This window comes from Mustelus asterias, chromosome 3 (genome assembly GCF_964213995.1).
Source record: "Mustelus asterias chromosome 3, sMusAst1.hap1.1, whole genome shotgun sequence".
Taxonomy (NCBI): domain Eukaryota; kingdom Metazoa; phylum Chordata; class Chondrichthyes; order Carcharhiniformes; family Triakidae; genus Mustelus; species Mustelus asterias.
The window spans coordinates 829,045-847,583 of NC_135803.1; the positions used below are offsets into that span (position 1 = coordinate 829,045).

An 18,539-nucleotide genomic window follows, 5' to 3' on the forward strand; every position below is an offset into this window, starting at 1 on the left:
CTCTGCAAGCTTTGAAAACCTTCCTCACTGTCCACTACACCTCCAATCTTTGTATCATCAGCAAACTTGCTGATCCAATTTACCACATTATCATCCAGATCATTGATATAGATGACAAACAACAATGGACCCAACACCGATCCCTGCGGCACACCACTAGTCACAGGCCTCCACTCAGAGAAGCAATCCTCCACAACCACTCTCTGGCTTCTTCCATTGATGTGGAGATGCCGGCGTTGGACTGGGGTAAGCACAGTAAGAAGTCTCACAACACCAGGTTAAAGTCCAACAGGTTTATTTGGTAGCAAATACCATAAGTGTGTCGTCCGATAAGTTGACAATGGACTTTCCTGCAGTGGTACTGTTTTCTACTGTGGTACCGGGGGAGGCTTGGTTGCTGCTGGTGGTGATGCCGAGTTTCTCAAGTTTCCTGTTCTTGGTGTGCATGTAGATGGTGCAGTTCCTTTGTCTCGTCTGCTTGGCAGAGTTTCGCAGCTGGTCTGCGTCCCGAGCGCAAGTTGAGAATATGGATTCGATCTTGGTTTCCAGGCTGCGGCGTTTGCTGTACAGTTGGTGTATGAGGTGTTTGAGGAGGGTGAGAGAGGTGCGATGGCAAAGTCTCTCAGCGTAGTCTGTGTTAAAGGTTGACCTGAGTGGGTTCGTGATCCGTAGTCCTTGTCTGCTTTCTTGCATGTTTGTAGAAACTTGATGTCTGTGTCAATATGCGCGAACTTATTGGAGATCCTCTCCACTTGGAGCCGGCAGTTTGCGGTGTCGATGGTAGTCATGATGTGGAATGCCGGCGTTGGACTGCTACCAAATAAACCTGTTGGACTTTAACCTGGTGTTGTGAGACTTCTTACTGTTCTTCCATTGAGCCAGTGTCTAATCCAATTTATTACCTCCCCATGTATACCTAGCGACTGAACCTTCCTAACTAACCTCCCATGAGGGACCTTGTCAAAGGCCTTGCTGAAATCCAGGTTGACAACATCCACCGCCTTCTCTTCATCCACTTTCCTGGTAACCTCCTCGAAAATCTCAAATAGATTGGTCAAACATGATGCACAAAGCCATGTTGACTCTCCCTAATAAGTCCCTGTCTATCCAAATATTTGTAGATCCTATCCCTTATCACACCTTCCAATAATTGGACTTGCGGATAGCGAAGAGCATTGTCGGGCAATACAGCAGGATATAGATAGGCTGGAAAATTGGGCGGAGAGGTGGCAGATGGAGTTTAATCCGGATAAATGCGAAGTGATGCATTTTGGAAGAAATAATGTAGGGAGGAGTTATACAATAAATGGCAGAGTCATCAGGAGTATAGAAACACAGAGGGACCTAGGAGTGCAAGTCCACAAATCCTTGAAGGTGGCAACACAGGTGGAGAAGGTGGTGAAGAAGGCATATGGTATGCTTGCCTTTATAGGACGGGGTATAGAGTATAAAAGCTGGAGTCTGATGATGCAGCTGTATAGAACGCTGGTTAGGCCACATTTGGAGTACTGCGTCCAGTTCTGGTCGCCGCACTACCAGAAGGACGTGGAGGCGTTAGAGAGAGTGCAGAGAAGGTTTACCAGGATGTTGCCTGGTATGGAGGGTCTTAGCTATGAGGAGAGATTGGGTAGACTGGGGTTGTTCTCCTTGGAAAGACGGAGAATGAGGGGAGATCTAATAGAGGTGTACAAGATTATGAAGGGTATAGATAGGGTGAACAGTGGGAAGCTTTTTCCCAGGTCGGAGGTGACGATCATGAGGGGTCACGGGCTCAAGGTGAGAGGGGCGAAGTGTAACTCAGATATCAGAGGGACGTTTTTTACACAGAGGGTGGTGGGGGCCTGGAATGCGCTGCCAAGTAGGGTGGTGGAGGCAGGCATGCTGACATCGTTTAAGACTTACCTGGATAGTCACATGAGCAGCCTGGGAATGGAGGGATACAAACGATTGGTCTAGTTGGACCAAGGAGCGGCACAGGCTTGGAGGGCCGAAGGGCCTGTTTCCTGTGCTGTACTGTTCTTTGTTCTTTGTAATTTGCCCACCACCGACGATAAACTTACTGGCCTATAATTTCCCGGATTTCTTTTGGAACCTTTTTTAAACAACGGAACAACATGAGCCACCCTCCAATCATCCGGCACCTCCCCCGTGAATACTGACATTTTAAATATGTCTGCCAGGGCCCCTGCAAGTTCAACACTAGCTTCCCTCAAGGTCCGTGGGAATACCCTGTCCGGTCCTGGGGAATTATCCACTCTGATTTGCCTCAAGACAGCAAGCATCTCCTCCCCTTTAATCTATAACGGTTCCATGACCTCCCTACCTGTTTGCCCTATTTCCGTAGACTCCATGCCCATTTCCTCAGTAAATACGGATGCAAAAAAACCATTTAGTATCTCCCCCATCTCTTTTGGTTCCATACACAGTCTACCACTCTGGTCTTCAAGAGGACCAATTTTATCCCTCACTATCCTTTTGCTCCTAACATACCTATAGAAGCTCTTTGGATTTTCCTTCACTCTGTCTGCCAAAGCAACCTTATGAGGAGAGACTGAGTAGACTGGGGCTATACTCATTGGAATTCAGAAGAATGAGGGGAGATCTTATAGAAACATGTAAGATTATGAAGGGAATAGATAAGATAGAAGCAGGGAAGTTGTTTCCACTGGCAGGTGAAACTAGAACTAGGGGGCATAGCCTCAAAATAAGGGGAAGCAGATTTAGGACTGAGTTGAGGACGAACTTCTTCACACAAAGGGTTGTGAATCTGTGGAATTCCCTGCCCAGTGAAGCAGCGACCTCATTGAATGTTTTTAAGGCAAGGATAGATAAATTTTTGAACAGTAAAGGAATTAAGGGTTATGGTGAGTGGGCGGGTAAGTGGAGCCGAGTCCATGAAAAGATCAGCCATGATCTTATTGAATGGCGGAGCAGGCTGGAGGGGCCGGATGGCGGAGCAGGCTGGAGGGGCCGGATGGCGGAGCAGGCTGGAGGGGCCGGATGGCGGAGCAGGCTGGAGGGGCCGGATGGGCTACTCCTGCTCCTAGTTCTTATGTTCTTTTGTACAATAGAGTCCAAAGGGCAATTTTTTCACACAGAGGGCGGTGAGTGTCTGGAACAAGCTGCCAGAGGTAGTATTAGAGGCGGGTACAATTTTGTCTTTTAAAAAGTGTTTTGATAGTTACATGGGTAAAATGGGTATAGAGGGATATGGGCTAAATGCAGACAATTGGGACTAGCTTAGGGGTTTTAAAAAAAAAGAGGGGCATGGGCAAGTTGGGCCGAAGGGCCTGTTTCCATGCTGTAAACCTCTATGACTCTATCACATGACTTTCTTTGTCAGATTCTCCCATCTCAGTTTTTGTATGTTAGCCGGGAGCAGTACAGCCTTATGGTCTGATTTGCCAAAGTGTGGGCGGGCGCTAGAACGGTAGGCATGTTTGATGTTTATGTAGCAATGGTCTGGGATGTTTGTGGTGGAATAGGAGACATGTTGGTGGTCACTTGGTCGGATGCTCTTGAGCTTGGCCTGATTGAAGTCCCCAGCCATGATGAACAAGGCTTTGGGATGTTTCATTTCAAGGCTATTTGCGGTGGTGCATATTTCATCCAGCGCGGTCTTCACGTTCGCATGGGGTGGGGTGTAATCTACTGTCAGGACAACAGAGGTGAACTCCTGTGGAAGGTAGTAGGGGCAGCATTTTAGTATCAAGTATTCTAGGTCTGGGAAGCAGAAACTCGCCAGTGTTGCTGCATCTAGGCACCACAAGGTGTTGATTAGAAGGCAGGCCCCACCTCCCCTAGCCTTGCCTGGGGCTGCTGTACGGTCCATTCAGTGGATTGAGAAGCCCTCTGCTTGGAGGGCACAGTCCGGTGAAGCAGGAGGGTAATAGATAGCAGGTCCTGTGTGATGGGGCCCGAGGAGTTGCGGTTCCAATGTGCCAGAAAGCCAATTGTTATTCAGACGGAAAGTCTAGGATGAATGATGGCTGGACAAGGGCGATGAAGATTGAGGGTCACTGGAGGCTCAGTAAGGACGATGGAGCGACAGACCAGGCCCATGGCACCCTGCTTGCATCCATATGCCAACAAGATCTCTCAATTTCATGGAATGTCACTGTGTGAATGCTGGTAACTTCAGGGAGTTACTCCTGACAATCAGCAAGGAGTGCAGTGCCTGTTTGAGTGTTGTTGAGACGTCGCACCTGGACATTCACTCAATGAAGCAGTAATGGCCCACTAATTTCTTACCGCTCTGTCTTTCATGATTGGCTGAGGCCCTCATGTCTACATTTCTAATCGGTTGACTGCTCCATGATCAGGTGCAACTGTTCTGAGCTGCTGTTTAATCAGACTCTTCAGAACAACAAGTCTGTTTCCAATCCAAATGAGGCTTCTCTCATTCCATCTGTCTTATTTCCACTGCCCTTTTCCTTCACATACTCACCAAGGTTTCTTTAGAATGCACCCAAGGAATTTATCTCAATGACTTCCTGTGGCAGTGAGATCACGTTCTAACCACATTCTGCACAGGAAGAGGCAGTTTATCCTTCTCGGGTTTATTGAGAACTAGCCAGTCTTTATGACCTCAAATTTCCGATTCTCCAGCAAGGTGGAATATTCTCTCCATTTAATTTGTCCAAAGCATTTATTATTTTACACTCTCTAATCAGATCACCCTCATCTTCCAAAGCAAAAGCTGCAACCTGTTAAATCCATCCCAATAACTCATCTCCAAAATCTCAGATCACCCCATAAAACCTGTTTGCGTTTTCTGCAATGATTCAATGTTTTTTAAATATCTGATTGGAAGCAGAACTGGCCGAGTGCACAACTGGAAACTGCCAAGATTAACATAACTTGATAACATTTCCATTATATATTCCTCAACATAAAGTCCAGTGTTTCTTCAACATTGTTAATCGCATTGTTGAAACACGATGCTGCTTTAATGATTTGTAAACCTTTTTCCAGGATCTTTTTTAACCCTCATTCAGTTTTGATTTTCTGAGATGTAAATGATATTTTCATTCACTGAAATCCGATGTACATGAATTATACTGCCACCCAGTGTACAATGAATTATACTGCCATCCAGTGTACATGAATTATACTGCCACCCAGTGTACAATGAATTATACTGCCACCCAGTGTACATGAATTATACTGCCACCCAGTGTACAATGAATTATACTGCCACCCAGTGTACATGAATTATACTGCCACCCAGTGTACATGAATTATACTGCCATCCAGTGTACAATGAATTATACTGCCACCCAGTGTACAATGAATTATACTGCCACCCAGTGTACATGAATTATACTGCCACCCAGTGTACATGAATTATACTGCCACCCAGTGTACAATGAATTATACTGCCACCCAGTGTACAATGAATTATACTGCCACCCAGTGTACATGAATTATACTGCCACCCAGTGTACAATGAATTATACTGCCATCCAGTGTACAATGAATTATACTGCCACCCAGTGTACATGAATTATACTGCCACCCAGTGTACATGAATTATACTGCCACCCAGTGTACAATGAATTATACTGCCACCCAGTGTACAATGAATTATACTGCCACCCAGTGTACAATGAATTATACTGCCACCCAGTGTACAATGAATTATACTGCCACCCAGTGTACAATGAATTATACTGCCACCCAGTGTACATGAATTATACTGCCACCCAGTGTACATGAATTATACTGCCACCCAGTGTACAATGAATTATACTGCCACCCAGTGTACATGAATTATACTGCCACCCAGTGTACATGAATTATACTGCCACCCAGTGTACAATGAATTATACTGCCACCCAGTGTACAATGAATTATACTGCCACCCAGTGTACAATGAATTATACTGCCACCCAGTGTACAATGAATTATACTGCCACCCAGTGTACATGAATTATACTGCCACCCAGTGTACATGAATTATACTGCCACCCAGTGTACAATGAATTATACTGCCACCCAGTGTACATGAATTATACTGCCACCCAGTGTACATCAATTATACTGCCACCCAGTGTACAATGAATTATACTGCCACCCAGTGTACAATGAATTATACTGCCACCCAGTGTACATGAATTATACTGCCACCCAGTGTACATGAATTATACTGCCACCCAGTGTACAATGAATTATACTGCCACCCAGTGTACATCAATTATACTGCCACCCAGTGTACATGAATTATACTGCCACCCAGTGTACAATGAATTATACTGCCACCCAGTGTACATGAATTATACTGCCACCCAGTGTACATGAATTATACTGCCACCCAGTGTACAATGAATTATACTGCCACCCAGTGTACAATGAATTATACTGCCACCCAGTGTACAATGAATTATACTGCCACCCAGTGTACATGAATTATACTGCCACCCAGTGTACAATGAATTATACTGCCACCCAGTGTACATCAATTATACTCCAATCTGGTGGAATTCTACCGACAGCTGCTGTATGTGGACAATACTGCCACCTGCTGTACATAAATTAAACAGCCAACTTGTGTACATAAATTATACTCCAACCTGGTGCATGTGAATTCTACTGATAACTGGTGTACCTGAAGTAACAAGACGAGGGAGTATTTAATGAATGGTAGGACACTAGGAAGCTCAGAGGAACAGATGAATCTTGGGGTAATTATTCACAGATCCCTGAAGGTGGCAGAGCAGATGAATAGGATTGTTAATCAGACATACGGGACATTGGCTTTTATCAATCATGGTATAGAGATAAGAGCGAGGAGGTAATGTTGGAGTTGTACAGAGCGTTGGTGAGGCCACAGCTGGAGCACTGTGTGCAGTTCTGGTCACCTCATTATAGGAAAGATGTGATTGCACTGGAGGGGGTGCAGAGGAGGTTCACCAGGATGTTGCCTGGGATGGAGCGTTTGAGCTCTAAGGAGAGTCCGGATAGGCTGGGATTGTTTTCTCTTGAGCAGAGAAGGCTGAGGGGGAACATGATTGAAGTGTGTAAGATTATGAGGGGTATGGGGAGGGTGAGTAGGGAGCAGCTGTTCCCCTTGGGTGAGGGGTCCATCACAAGGGGGTGTAGTTTTAGAGTAACGGGCAAGAGATTCAGAGGGGATTTGAGAAAACATTTTTTCACTCAGAGAATGGTGGGAATCTGGAATGCGCTGCCTGGGAAGGGAGCGGAGGCTGGAAACCGAAAACCCTTTAAGAAATATTTGGATGAGCACTTGAAATATCAAAACATTCAAGGATATGGGACAAGTGCTGGAAAATGGGATTAGCGCGACTTTAATGGTAGTTATTGTTGGTGCGGACTTGATGGGCTGAATGGCCTTTTCTGCACCGTACGACTCTTTGACTCCATAATGTACATGAATTATACTCCACACCGGTCTCTGTGATCGATACTAACAACTGATGTATAGGAATCATAGTGCCACCAGCAGTACGTGAATTAAACTTCTGAATTATGTATATGAATTATTCTGCCAACTGGTTACCACCTATGGTATGAGAAGTTGGGGAGGGTTTAAACTAATGTGGCAGGAGGATGGGAACCGATGCAGGAAGTCCGAGGAAGTAAAGTGGGGACAGAAACAAAAGGCAGTGAGGGGAAAAGTGAAAGGCAGAAAAACTGAAGGCAAAAATCAAAAAAGGCCACAGTACAGAGTACAGAGACTGTGGCAAACTCAGTGAATGGATCCAGTAAGGCTCAGAGAAATAAAACACAGGGAGAGTGTCCAAAACATGGCTGGACAAATGGTCGGAGAAAGCAGAGTAAGAAGTTTAACAACAAAGCTCGGCACAACATCGTGGGCCGAAGGGCCTGTTCTGTGCTGTACTGTTCTATGTTCTAACACCAGGTTAAAGTCCAACAGGTTTATTTGATAGCAAAAGCCACAAGCTTTTGGAGCCTTAAGCTCCTTCTTCAGGTGAACTTTTGAGAAAGTTCTGAGAAAGTTTCTTCTGAGAAAGCAGGGCAGAGAGCAAGGGAAGTCTAGATTAAACTGCATTTATTTCAATGCAAGAGCCTGACGGGCAAGGGAGATGAACTCAGGGCATGGATGGGTACGTGGGACTGGGATAGAAACCCATAGAATCATAGAAACCCTACAGTGCAGAAGGAGGCCATTCGGCCCATCGAGTCTGCACCGACCACAATCCCACCCAGGCCCTACCCCCACATATTTTACCCGCTAATCCCTCTAACCTACACATCCCAGGACTCTAAGGGGCAATTTTTTTAACCTGGCCAATCAACCTAACCCGCACATCTTTGGACTGTGGGAGGAAACCGGAGCACCCGGAGGAAACCCACGCAGACACGAGGAGAATGTGCAAACTCCACACAGACAGTGACCCAAGCCGGGAATCGAACCCAGGTCCCTGGAGCTGTGAAGCAGCAATGCTAACCACTGTGCAACCGTGCCGGGATATTATAGCAATTACTGAAACATGGCTAAGGGAGGGACAGGACAGACAGCTCAATGTTCCAGGGTACAGATGCTATAGGAAAGATAGAACAGGAGGTAAGAGAGGAGGGGGGGTTGCATCACGGCCGTACTGAGAGGGGATACATCCGAGGGTTCGCCCACTGAGTCTATATGGGTAGAACTGAGAAAAAAGAAGGGGGGAATCACTTTGATAGGGTTGTACTATAGGCCCCCAAATAGTCAGCGGGAAATTGAGGAGCAAATATATAAGGGGATTACAGATAGCTCCAAGAAAAATGGGGTGGTAATAGTCGGGGATTTTACCTTTCCCAACATTGACTGGGACAGCCATAGTATTAGAGGGTTGGATGGAGAGAAATTTGTTGAGTGTATTCAGGAGGAATTTCTCATTCAGTGTGTGGATGGCCCGACTAGAGAGGGGGAAAAACCAGACCTCCGCTTGGGAAATAAGGAAGGGCAGGTGACAGAAGTGTTAGTGAGGGATCACTTTGGGACTAGTGACCATAATTCTATTGGTTTTAAGATAGCTGGGGAGAATGATAGGTCTGGCCCAAAAATTAAAATTCTAAATTGGGGCAAGGCCAAGTTTGATGGTACCAGGCAGGAACTTTCAAAAGTTAATTGGGGGAGTCTGTGGGAAGACGAAAGGACGTCTGGTAAGTGGCATGCTTTCAAAAGTGTGTTAACCAGGGTTCAGGGTAAGCACATTCCTCTTAGAGTGAAGGGCAAGGCTGGCAGAAGTAGGGAACCCTGGATGACTCGGGATATTGAGGCCCTGGTCAAGAAGAAGAAAGAGGCACATGACATGCATAGGCAGCTGGGATCAAGTGAATCCCTTGAAGAGTATAGGAGGTGTAGGAGTAGAGTTAAGAGAGAAATCAGGAGGGCAAAAAGGGGACACAAGATTGTTTTGGCAGATAAGGCAAAGAAGAATCCAAAGGGCTTCTACAAATACATAAAAGGCAAAAGAGTAACAAGGGAGAGAGTAGGGCCTCTTAAGATCAACAAGGTCATCTATGTGTGGATCCACAAGAGATGGGTGAGATCCTAAATGAATATTTCTCATCAATATTTACTGTTGAGAAAAGCATGGATGTTAGGGAACTTGGGGAAATAAATAGCGATGTCTTGAGGAGTGTACATATTACAGAGAAGAAGGTGCTGGAAGTCTTAAAGCGCATCAAGGTAGATAAATCCGCAGGACCTGATGAAGTGTATCCAGGACATTGTGGGAGGCTAGGGAGGAAATTGCGGGTCCCCTAGCCGAGATATTTGAATCATCGATAGTCACGGGTGTAGTACCTGAAGATTGGAGAGTGGCAAATGTTGTGCCTTTGTTTAAAAAGGGCTGCAGGGAAAAGCCTGGGAACTACAGGCCAGTGAGCCTCACATCTGTGGTGGGTAAATTGTTGGAAGGTATTTTGAGAGATAGGATCTACAGGCATTTAGAGATGCAAGGACTGATTAGGGACAGTCAGCATGGCTTTGTGAGTGGAAAATCATGTCTCACAAATTTGATTGCGTTTTTTGAAGGGGTAACCAAGAAGGTAGATGAGGGCAGTGCAGTTGATGTTGTCTACATGGACTTTAGCAACGCCTTTGACAAGGTACCGCATGGTAGGTTGTTGCATAAGGTTAAATCTCACGGGATCCAGGGTGAGGTATCTAAATGGATCCAAAATTGGCTTCTTGACAGAAGCCAGAGGGTTGTTGTAGAGGGTTGTTTTTCAAACTGGAGGCCTGTGACCAGCGGTGTGCCTCAGGGATCAGTACTGGGTCCACTGTTATTTGTCATTTATATTAATGATTTGGATGAGAATATAGGAGGCATGGTTAGTAAGTATGCAGATGACACTAAGATTGGTGGCATAGTGGACAGTGAAGAAAATTATCTCCAATTGCAACGGGATCTTGATCAATTGGGCCAGTGGGCTGACGAATGGCAGATGAAGTTTAATTTAGACAAATGCAAGGTGATGCATTTTGGTAGACTGAACCAGGGCAGGACTTACTCAGTTAATGGTAGGGTGTTGGGGAGAGTTACAGAACAAAGAGGTCTAGGGGTACATGTTCATAGCTCCTTGAAAGTGGAGTCACAGGTGGACAGAGTGGTGAAGAAGGCATTCGGCATGCTTGGTTTCATCGGTCAGAACATTGAATACAGGAGTTGGAATGTCTTGTTGAAGTTGTACAAGACATTGGTAAGGCCACATTTTTAATACTGTGTGAAATTCTGCTCACCCGATTATAGAAAGGATATTATTAAACTAGAAAGAGTGCAGAAAAGATTTACTAGGATGCTACCGGGACTTGATGGTTTGAGTTATAAGGAGAGGCTGGATAGACTGGGACTTTTTTCTCTGGAGCGTAGGAGGCTGAGGGGTGAAAGATAGAAACATAGAAAACTACAGCACAAAACAGGCCCTTCGGCCCCACAAGTTGTGCTGAACATATCCCTACCTTTTAAGCCTACCTATAACTCTCCATCCTATTAGGTCCCATGTACTCATCCAGGAGTCTCTTAAAAGACCCTATTGAGTTTGCCTCCACCACCACTGACGGCAGCCGATTCCACTCGCCCACCACCCTCTGTGTGAAAAACTTCCCCCTAACATTTCCCCTGTACCTACCCCCCAGCACCTTAAACCTGTGTCCTCTCGTAGCAGCCATTTCCACCCTGGGAAAAAGCCTCTGAGAGTCCACTTGATCTATGCCTCTCAACATCTTATATACCTCTATTATGTCTCCTCTCATCCTACGTCTCTCCAAGGAGAAAAGACCGAGCTCCCTCAGCCTATCCTCATAAGGCATGCCACTCAATCCAGGCAACATCCTTGTAAATCTCCTCTGCACCCTTTCAATCTTTTCCACATCCTTCCTGTAATGAGGCGACCAGAACTGAGTACAGTACTCCAAGTGGGGTCTGACGAGGGTCTTATATAGCTGCATCATTATCCCCGGACTCCTAAACTCAATCCCTCAATTGATAAAGGCCAGCACACCATACGCCTTCTTAACCACCTCCTCCACCTGCGGGGCCGATTTTAGAGTCCTATGGACCCGGACCCCAAGGTCCTTCTGATCCTCTACCGTACTAAGAGTCTTTCCCGTTATATTGTACTCCTTCATCCCATTTGACCTGCCAAAATGGACCACTACGCATTTATCTGGGTTGAAGTCCATCTGCCACTTGTCCGCCCAGTCTTGCATCCTATCTATGTCCCTCTGTAACTTCTGACATCCCTCCAGACTATCCACAACCCCACCAACCTTTGTTTCGTCGGCAAACTTACCAACCCATCCCTCCACTTCCTCATCCAAGTCATTTATGAAAATGACAAACAGCAAGGGTCCCAGAACAGATCCCTGGGGCACACCACTGGTGACCGACCTCCATTTAGAAAAAGACCCATCTATACCCACTCTCTGCCTCCTTTGGGCAAGCTAGTTCTGGATCCACAGGGCAGCAGCCCCTTGGATCCCATGCCCTCTCACTTTTTCGAGAAGCCTTGCAAGGGTGACTTTATAGAGGCGTATAAAATAATGAGGGGCATAGATCAGCTGAATAGTCAATATCTGTTCCCAAAGGTAAGGGAGTCTAAAACTAGAGGGCATAGGTTTAAGGTGAGAGGGGAGAGATACAAAAGTGTCCAGAGGGGCAATTTTTTCACACAGAGGGTGGTGAGTGTCTGGAACAAGCTGCCAAAGGTAGTCGTAGAGGCAGGTACAATTTTATCTTTTAAAAAGCATTTAGATAATTACATGGGTACGATGGGATATGGGCCAAATGCGGACAATTGGGATTAGCTTGGGGGTTTTAAAAAAGAAAGGGTGGCATGGACAAGTTGGGCCGAAAGGCCTGTTTCCATGCTGTAAACCTCTGTGATTCTATGATTGAGATGTAAAAAATTATGAGGGGCATCGATAGAGTAAACAGGAAAACACTTTTCCCCTTGGTGGAGGGATCAATGACCAGAGGACATAGATTTAAGGTAAGGTGAGGAGGTTTAGAGGGGATGTGATGAAAGACTTTTTTACCCAAAGGGAGTTTGGAAGTCACTGGGAAGGTTTTTGGAGGGTTTAAAAGCAGGCCACACTTCCGAGCGGGCAGCGTCGGGAGCGGGCAGTGGAGTGAGCAGGGAGTAGAGTGTGAGCTGTAAGGGCTTTGGCTCACAGGGCTTCGGGGGAAAGGGCGATAGCGGGGTACGTTTTTTTTTCTCTTCTCCATTCTTATAAAGGAAAAGGGTAGCTATGAGTGATAAGCCAGTTTGTTGCTTTCGGTGTGGGATGTGGGAGTTCCCGGAAACACCTAGCCGCCCGGAGGTTCACATTTGCGCCAGGTGCGTGGAACTGCAGCTCCTGAGGGACCGCGTCAGGGAACTGGAGCAGCAGCTTGATGACCTTAGTCTAGTCATGGAGAATGAGAGACAAATAGACATGAGTTATCAGCAAGTAGTTACACCGGGGCCTCAGGGGGGAGACACGTGGGTTACAGTTAGGAGGAGTAAAGGTCATAAGGGTAACGTACCAGAGAGTACTCCAGTGGCTGTCCAGGGCTCGGCGACAGGTGTGAGAGGGGAGGGGTGTGAGCAATTAGTGGTGGGGTCACCTGTGGTTGTCCCCTTCCAAAACAAGTATATTGTTTTGGATAGTGTGGAGGAGGATGACTCTCCAGGGGTAAGCCACAGTGACCAGGTCACTGGCACACAGTCAGGCTCTGTGGCCCGGAAAGGAAAGAGAGGCGTTAGGAGAGCAATAGTGGTGGGGGACGCAGCGGTTAGAGGCACGGACAGGCGATTCTGTGGGTGCGAACAGGACTCCATAAGAACATAAGAACATAAGAAATAGGAGCAGGAGTAGGCCATCTAGCCCCTCGAGTCTGCCCCGCCATTCAATAAGATCATGGCTGATCTGACGTGGATCAGTACCACTTACCCGCCTGATCCCCATAACCCTTAATTCCCTTACCGATCAGGAATCCATCCATCCGCGCTTTAAACATATTCAGCGAGGTAGCCTTCACCACCTCAGTGGGCAGAGAATTCCAGAGATTCACCACCCTCTGGGAGAAGAAGTTCCTCCTCAACTCTGTCTTAAACCGACCCCCCTTTATTTTGAGGCTGTGTCCTCTAGTTTTAACTTCCTTACTAAGTGGAAAGAATCTCTCCGCCTCCACCCTATCCAGCCCCCGCATTATCTTATAAGTCTCCATAAGATCCCCCCTCATCCTTCTAAACTCCAACGAGTACAAACCCAATCTCCTCAGCCTCTCCTCATAATCCAAACCCCTCATCTCCGGTATCAACCTGGTGAACCTTCTCTGCACTCCCTCCAATGCCAATATATCCTTCCTCATATAAGGGGACCAATACTGCACACAGTATTCCAGCTGCAGCCTCACCAATGCCCTGTACAGGTGCATGAAGACATCCCTGCTTTTATATTCTATCCCCCTCGCAATATAGGCCAACATCCCATTTGCCTTCTTGATCACCTGTTGTACCTGCAGACTGGGCTTTTGCGTCTCATGCACAAGGACCAGGATGGTAGTCTGCCCACCTGGGGCTGGGGTACTGGATGTCTCCGAGCGGATAGGAGGCAAATTAAAAGGGAAGGATAAGGAAACGGATGTCGTTGTACACATTGGTGCAATTGACGTAGATAGGAAGAGCAGGGGGATCCTACGAGAGCAATTCAGGGAGTTGGGAAATAGCATAAAAAGTAGGGCCTCCAGGGTGGCAATCTCTGGGCTACTCCCAATGCCTAGGGCCAGTGAGGCTAGGAATAGGGAGATAGTACAATTGAACGCTTGGCTAAAGGACTGGTCCAGGAGGGAGGGCTTCATATTCCTGGATCACTGGGAAGTTTTCAAGAGATGAGGGCACCTGTACAAGGACGGGTCACAACTAAATTGGAAGGGCACGAATATCCTGGCTGGGAGTTTTGCTAGTGCAGTTCGGGGGGCTTTAAACTAATATGGCAGGGGGGTGGGGATCAAAAAATTATGTCTACATGTGTGGAGGCTGGGGACGAACTTGGGGCCAGGACAAGACTGGCAAAGAAGAAGAGCACTCTGGGGGAGGATGACCTCACTGGGCCTGGAGGTCTGGAGTGCTTATACTTCAATGCAAGGAGCGTAGCAGGTAAGACAGACGAACTTAGGGCCTTAATGCTCACGAGGAATTTGGATATGGTTGCGGTGACAGAGACTTGGTTGAAAGAGGGACAGGACTGGCAGCTGAATATTCCGGGGTACAAGTGTTTTAGGCGAGACAGAGGAGGGGCCAAAAGAGGTGGGGGAGTAGCAGTATTAGTCAGAGAGCATATTACAGCGGTGCAGAGGGAGGACAATTCAGAGGGGTCGTGTAACGAGTCACTCTGGGTGGAGCTCAGAAACAGGAAGGGCGCAGTCACTATGTTGGGGGTATACTACAGGCCCCCCAACAGCCCAAGGGAAGTGGAAGAACGGATATGTCAGGAGATAATGGATAGGTGCAGGAAAAATAGGGTTGTTGTAGTGGGAGACTTCAATTTCCCTGGTATAGACTGGAAATCGCGTAGGGCTGGGAGTCTGAATGGGGAGGAATTTGTAAAATGCATACAGGAAGGTTCTTTGGAACAATATGTAGATAGCCCAACTAGATCAGTGCTTGGTCCTCTGCTCTTTGTGATTTTTATTAATGACTTAGAGGAGGGGGCTGAAGGGTGGATCAGTAAATTTGCTGATGACACCAAGATTGGTGGAGAAGTGGATGAGGTGGAGGGCTGTTGTAGGCTGCAAAGAGACATAGATAGGATGCAAAGCTGGGCTGAAAAATGGCAAATGGAGTTTAACCCTGATAAATGTGAGGTGATTCATTTTGGTAGGACTAATTTAAATGTGTATTACAGGGTCAAAGGTAGGGTTCTGAAGACTGTGGAGGAACAGAGAGATCTTGGGGTTCATATCCACAGATCTCTGTAGGTTGCCACTCAAGTGGATAGAGCTGTGAAGAAGGCCTATAGTGTGTTAGCTTTTATTAACAGGGGGTTGGAGTTTAAGAGGCGTGGGGTTATGCTGCAACTGTACAGGCCCTTGTGAGACCACATTTGGAATATTGTGTGCAGTTCTGGTCACCTCACTATAAGAAGGATGTGGAAGCGCTGGAAAGAGTGCAGAGGAGATTTACCAGGATGCTGCCTGGTTTGGAGGGTAGGTCTTATGAGGAAAGGTTGAGGGAGCTAGGGCTGTTCTCTCTGGAGCGGAGGAGGCTGAGGGGAGACTTAATAGAGGTTTATAAAATGATGAAGGGGATAGATAGAGTGAACGTTCAAAGACTATTTCCTCGGGTGGATGGAGCTATTACAAGGGGGCATAACTATAGGGTTCGTGGTGGGAGATACAGGAAGGATATCAGAGGTAGGTTCTTTACGCAGAGAGTGGTTGGGGTGTGGAATGGACTGCCTGCAGTGATAATGGAGTCAGACACTTTACGAACATTTAAGCGGTTATTGGATAGGCACATGGAGCACACCAGGATGATAGGGAGTGGGATAGCTTGATCTTGGTTTCAGATAAAGCTCGGCACAACATCGTGGGCCGAAGGGCCTGTTCTGTGCTGTACTGTTCTATGTTCTATGAGAGGAGGCTAAACTGGACCTAGTACTGGGGAATGAGCCCGGTCAGGTCTTCAAAGTTTCGGTAGGGGAACATGTGGCAAATAGTGACCACAATTCTGTTAGCTTTAGGATAGTGATGGAAAAGGATGAGTGGTGTCCCAAGGGTACGGTGTTGGATTGGGGGAAGGCTAACTTTAGTGGGATTAGGCAGAATTTGGCAGCTGTTGATTGGAAAAGGCTGTTTGAGGGTAAATCCACATCTGGAATGTGGGAGTCTTTTAGGGAACAGTTGTTAGGGCTGCAGGATAGGCATGTGCCTGTAAAAAAGGATAGAAGGGGTAGGATTCGAGAACCGTGGATAACCAGGGAAATTGAGCGATTGGTCAAAAAGAAAAGAGAGGCGTACGTTAGGTCCAGGCAGCTAAAAACGGAGGGAGCTCTGGAGGAATACAAAGAAAGTAGGAAAGAACTCAAACGAGGAATTAGAAGGGCAAAAAGGGGTCACGAAATGTCCTTGGCAGATAGGATTAAGGAGAATCCCAAGGCATTTTATTCATACGTTAGGAACAAAAGGGTTGTCAGGGAAAAAAATCAGACCTCTCAGGGACAGAAGTGGGGAATTATGCTGAGAGCCCAAAGAAGTAGGGGAGATCCTAAATGAATACTTTGCGTCGGTATTCACAAAGGAGAGGGATGTGTTGACTGGGAGTGTCTCGGAGGGGAGTGTTGACCCGTTAGAGAAAATCTCCATGACAAGGGAGGAAGTGTTAGGTTTTTTAGGGAATATAAAGACTGACAAATCCCCAGAGCTTGATGGAATCTATCCCAGGCTGCTCAGGGAGACGAGAGGTGAAATCGCTGGGCCTCTGACGCAAATCTTTGTCTCGTCACTGGACACAGGTGAGGTCCCAGAGGATTGGAGGATAGCTAATGTGGTCCCGTTATTTAAGAAGGGTAGGAAGGATAACCCGGGAAATTATAGGCCGGTGAGCTTGAAGTCCGTGGTCGGGAAGTTGTTGGAGAGGATTCTTAGAGATAGGATGTATGCGCATTTAGAAAGGAATAAACTCATTAACGATAGTCAGCATGGTTTTGTGAGAGGGAGGTCATGCCTCACTAACCTGGTGGAGCTTTTTGAAGAAGTGACTAGAATGGTTGATGAGGGAAGGGCCGTGGATATCGTCTATATGGACTTTAGTAAAGCGTTTGACAAAGTCCCTCATGGTAGGTTGGTGCACAAGGTTGGATCTCATGGGATAAAGGGGAGGTGGCTAGATGGGTGGAGAACTGGCTTGGTCACAGAAGACAGAGGGTGGTAGTGGAAGGGTCTTTTTCTGGCTGGATGCCTGTGACTAGTGGTGTTCCGCAGGGCTCTGTACTGGGACCTCTGCTGTTTGTGATTTATATAAACGGTCTGGAAGAAGGTGTAACTGGGGTGATCAGTAAGTTTGCGGACGACATGAAAATGGCTGGACTTGCAGATAGTGAGGAACATTGTCAAAGGCTACAGAAGGATATAGATAGGCTGGAAATTTGGGCAAAGAAATGGCAGATGCAGTTCAATCCAGATAAATGCAAAGTGATGCATTTTGGTAGAACTAAAGTAGAGGGGAGCTATACGATAAATGGCAGAACCATAAAGGGTGTAGATACGCAGAGGGACCTGGGTGTGCAAGTCCACAGATCCTTGAAGGTGACGGCACAGGTGGAGAAGGTAGTGAAGAAGACATATGGCATGCTTGCCTTTATAGGATGGGGCATAGAGCAGAAAAGTTGGGGTCTGATGTTACGGTTGTATAGAACGTTGGTTCGGCCGCATTTGGAATACTGCGTCCAGTTCTGGTCGCCACACTACCAGAAGGACGTGGAGGCTTTAGAGAGAGTGCAGTGGAGGTTTACCAGGATGTTGCCTGGTATGGAAGGGCTTAGTTATGAGGAGAGATTGGGTAAACTGGGGTTGTTCTCACTGGAAAGACGGAGGATGAGGGGTGACCTAATAGAGGTGTATAAAATTATGAAAGGCATAGATAGGGTGAACGGTGGGAAGCTTTTGCCCAGGTCGGTGGTGACGTTCACGAGGAGTCATAAGTTTAAGGTGAGGGGGGCGGGGGGGGCTTTAACACAGATATCAGAAGGACATATTTTACACAGAGGGTGGTGGGGGCCTGGAATGCGCTGCCAGGCAAGGTGGTGGAGGCGGACACACTGGGAACGTTTAAGACTTATCTCGATAGCCACATGAACGGAGTGGGAATGGAGGGATACAAAAGAATGGTCTAGTTCGGACCAGGGAGCGGCGTGGGCTTGGAGGGCCGAAGGGCCTGTTCCTGTGCTGTATTGTTCTTTGTTCACTGCCTGAAAGGGTGGTGGAGGCAGAGACCCTAATAACATTTAAGAAGTATTTAGATGTGCACTTGTGATGCTATGGGCGGCACGGTAGCACAGTGGTTAGCACTGCTGCCTCACA

The 18,539-nt window shown here is 46.9% G+C and overlaps 1 protein-coding gene across 2 annotated transcripts in view; it reads right to left on the reverse strand.

Moving 5' to 3' along the window:
- masp1 (MBL associated serine protease 1) overlaps positions 1-18,539 on the reverse strand; it is a 250,250-nt gene that overhangs the window by 16,271 nt on the left and 215,440 nt on the right. The window lies entirely within an intron of this gene.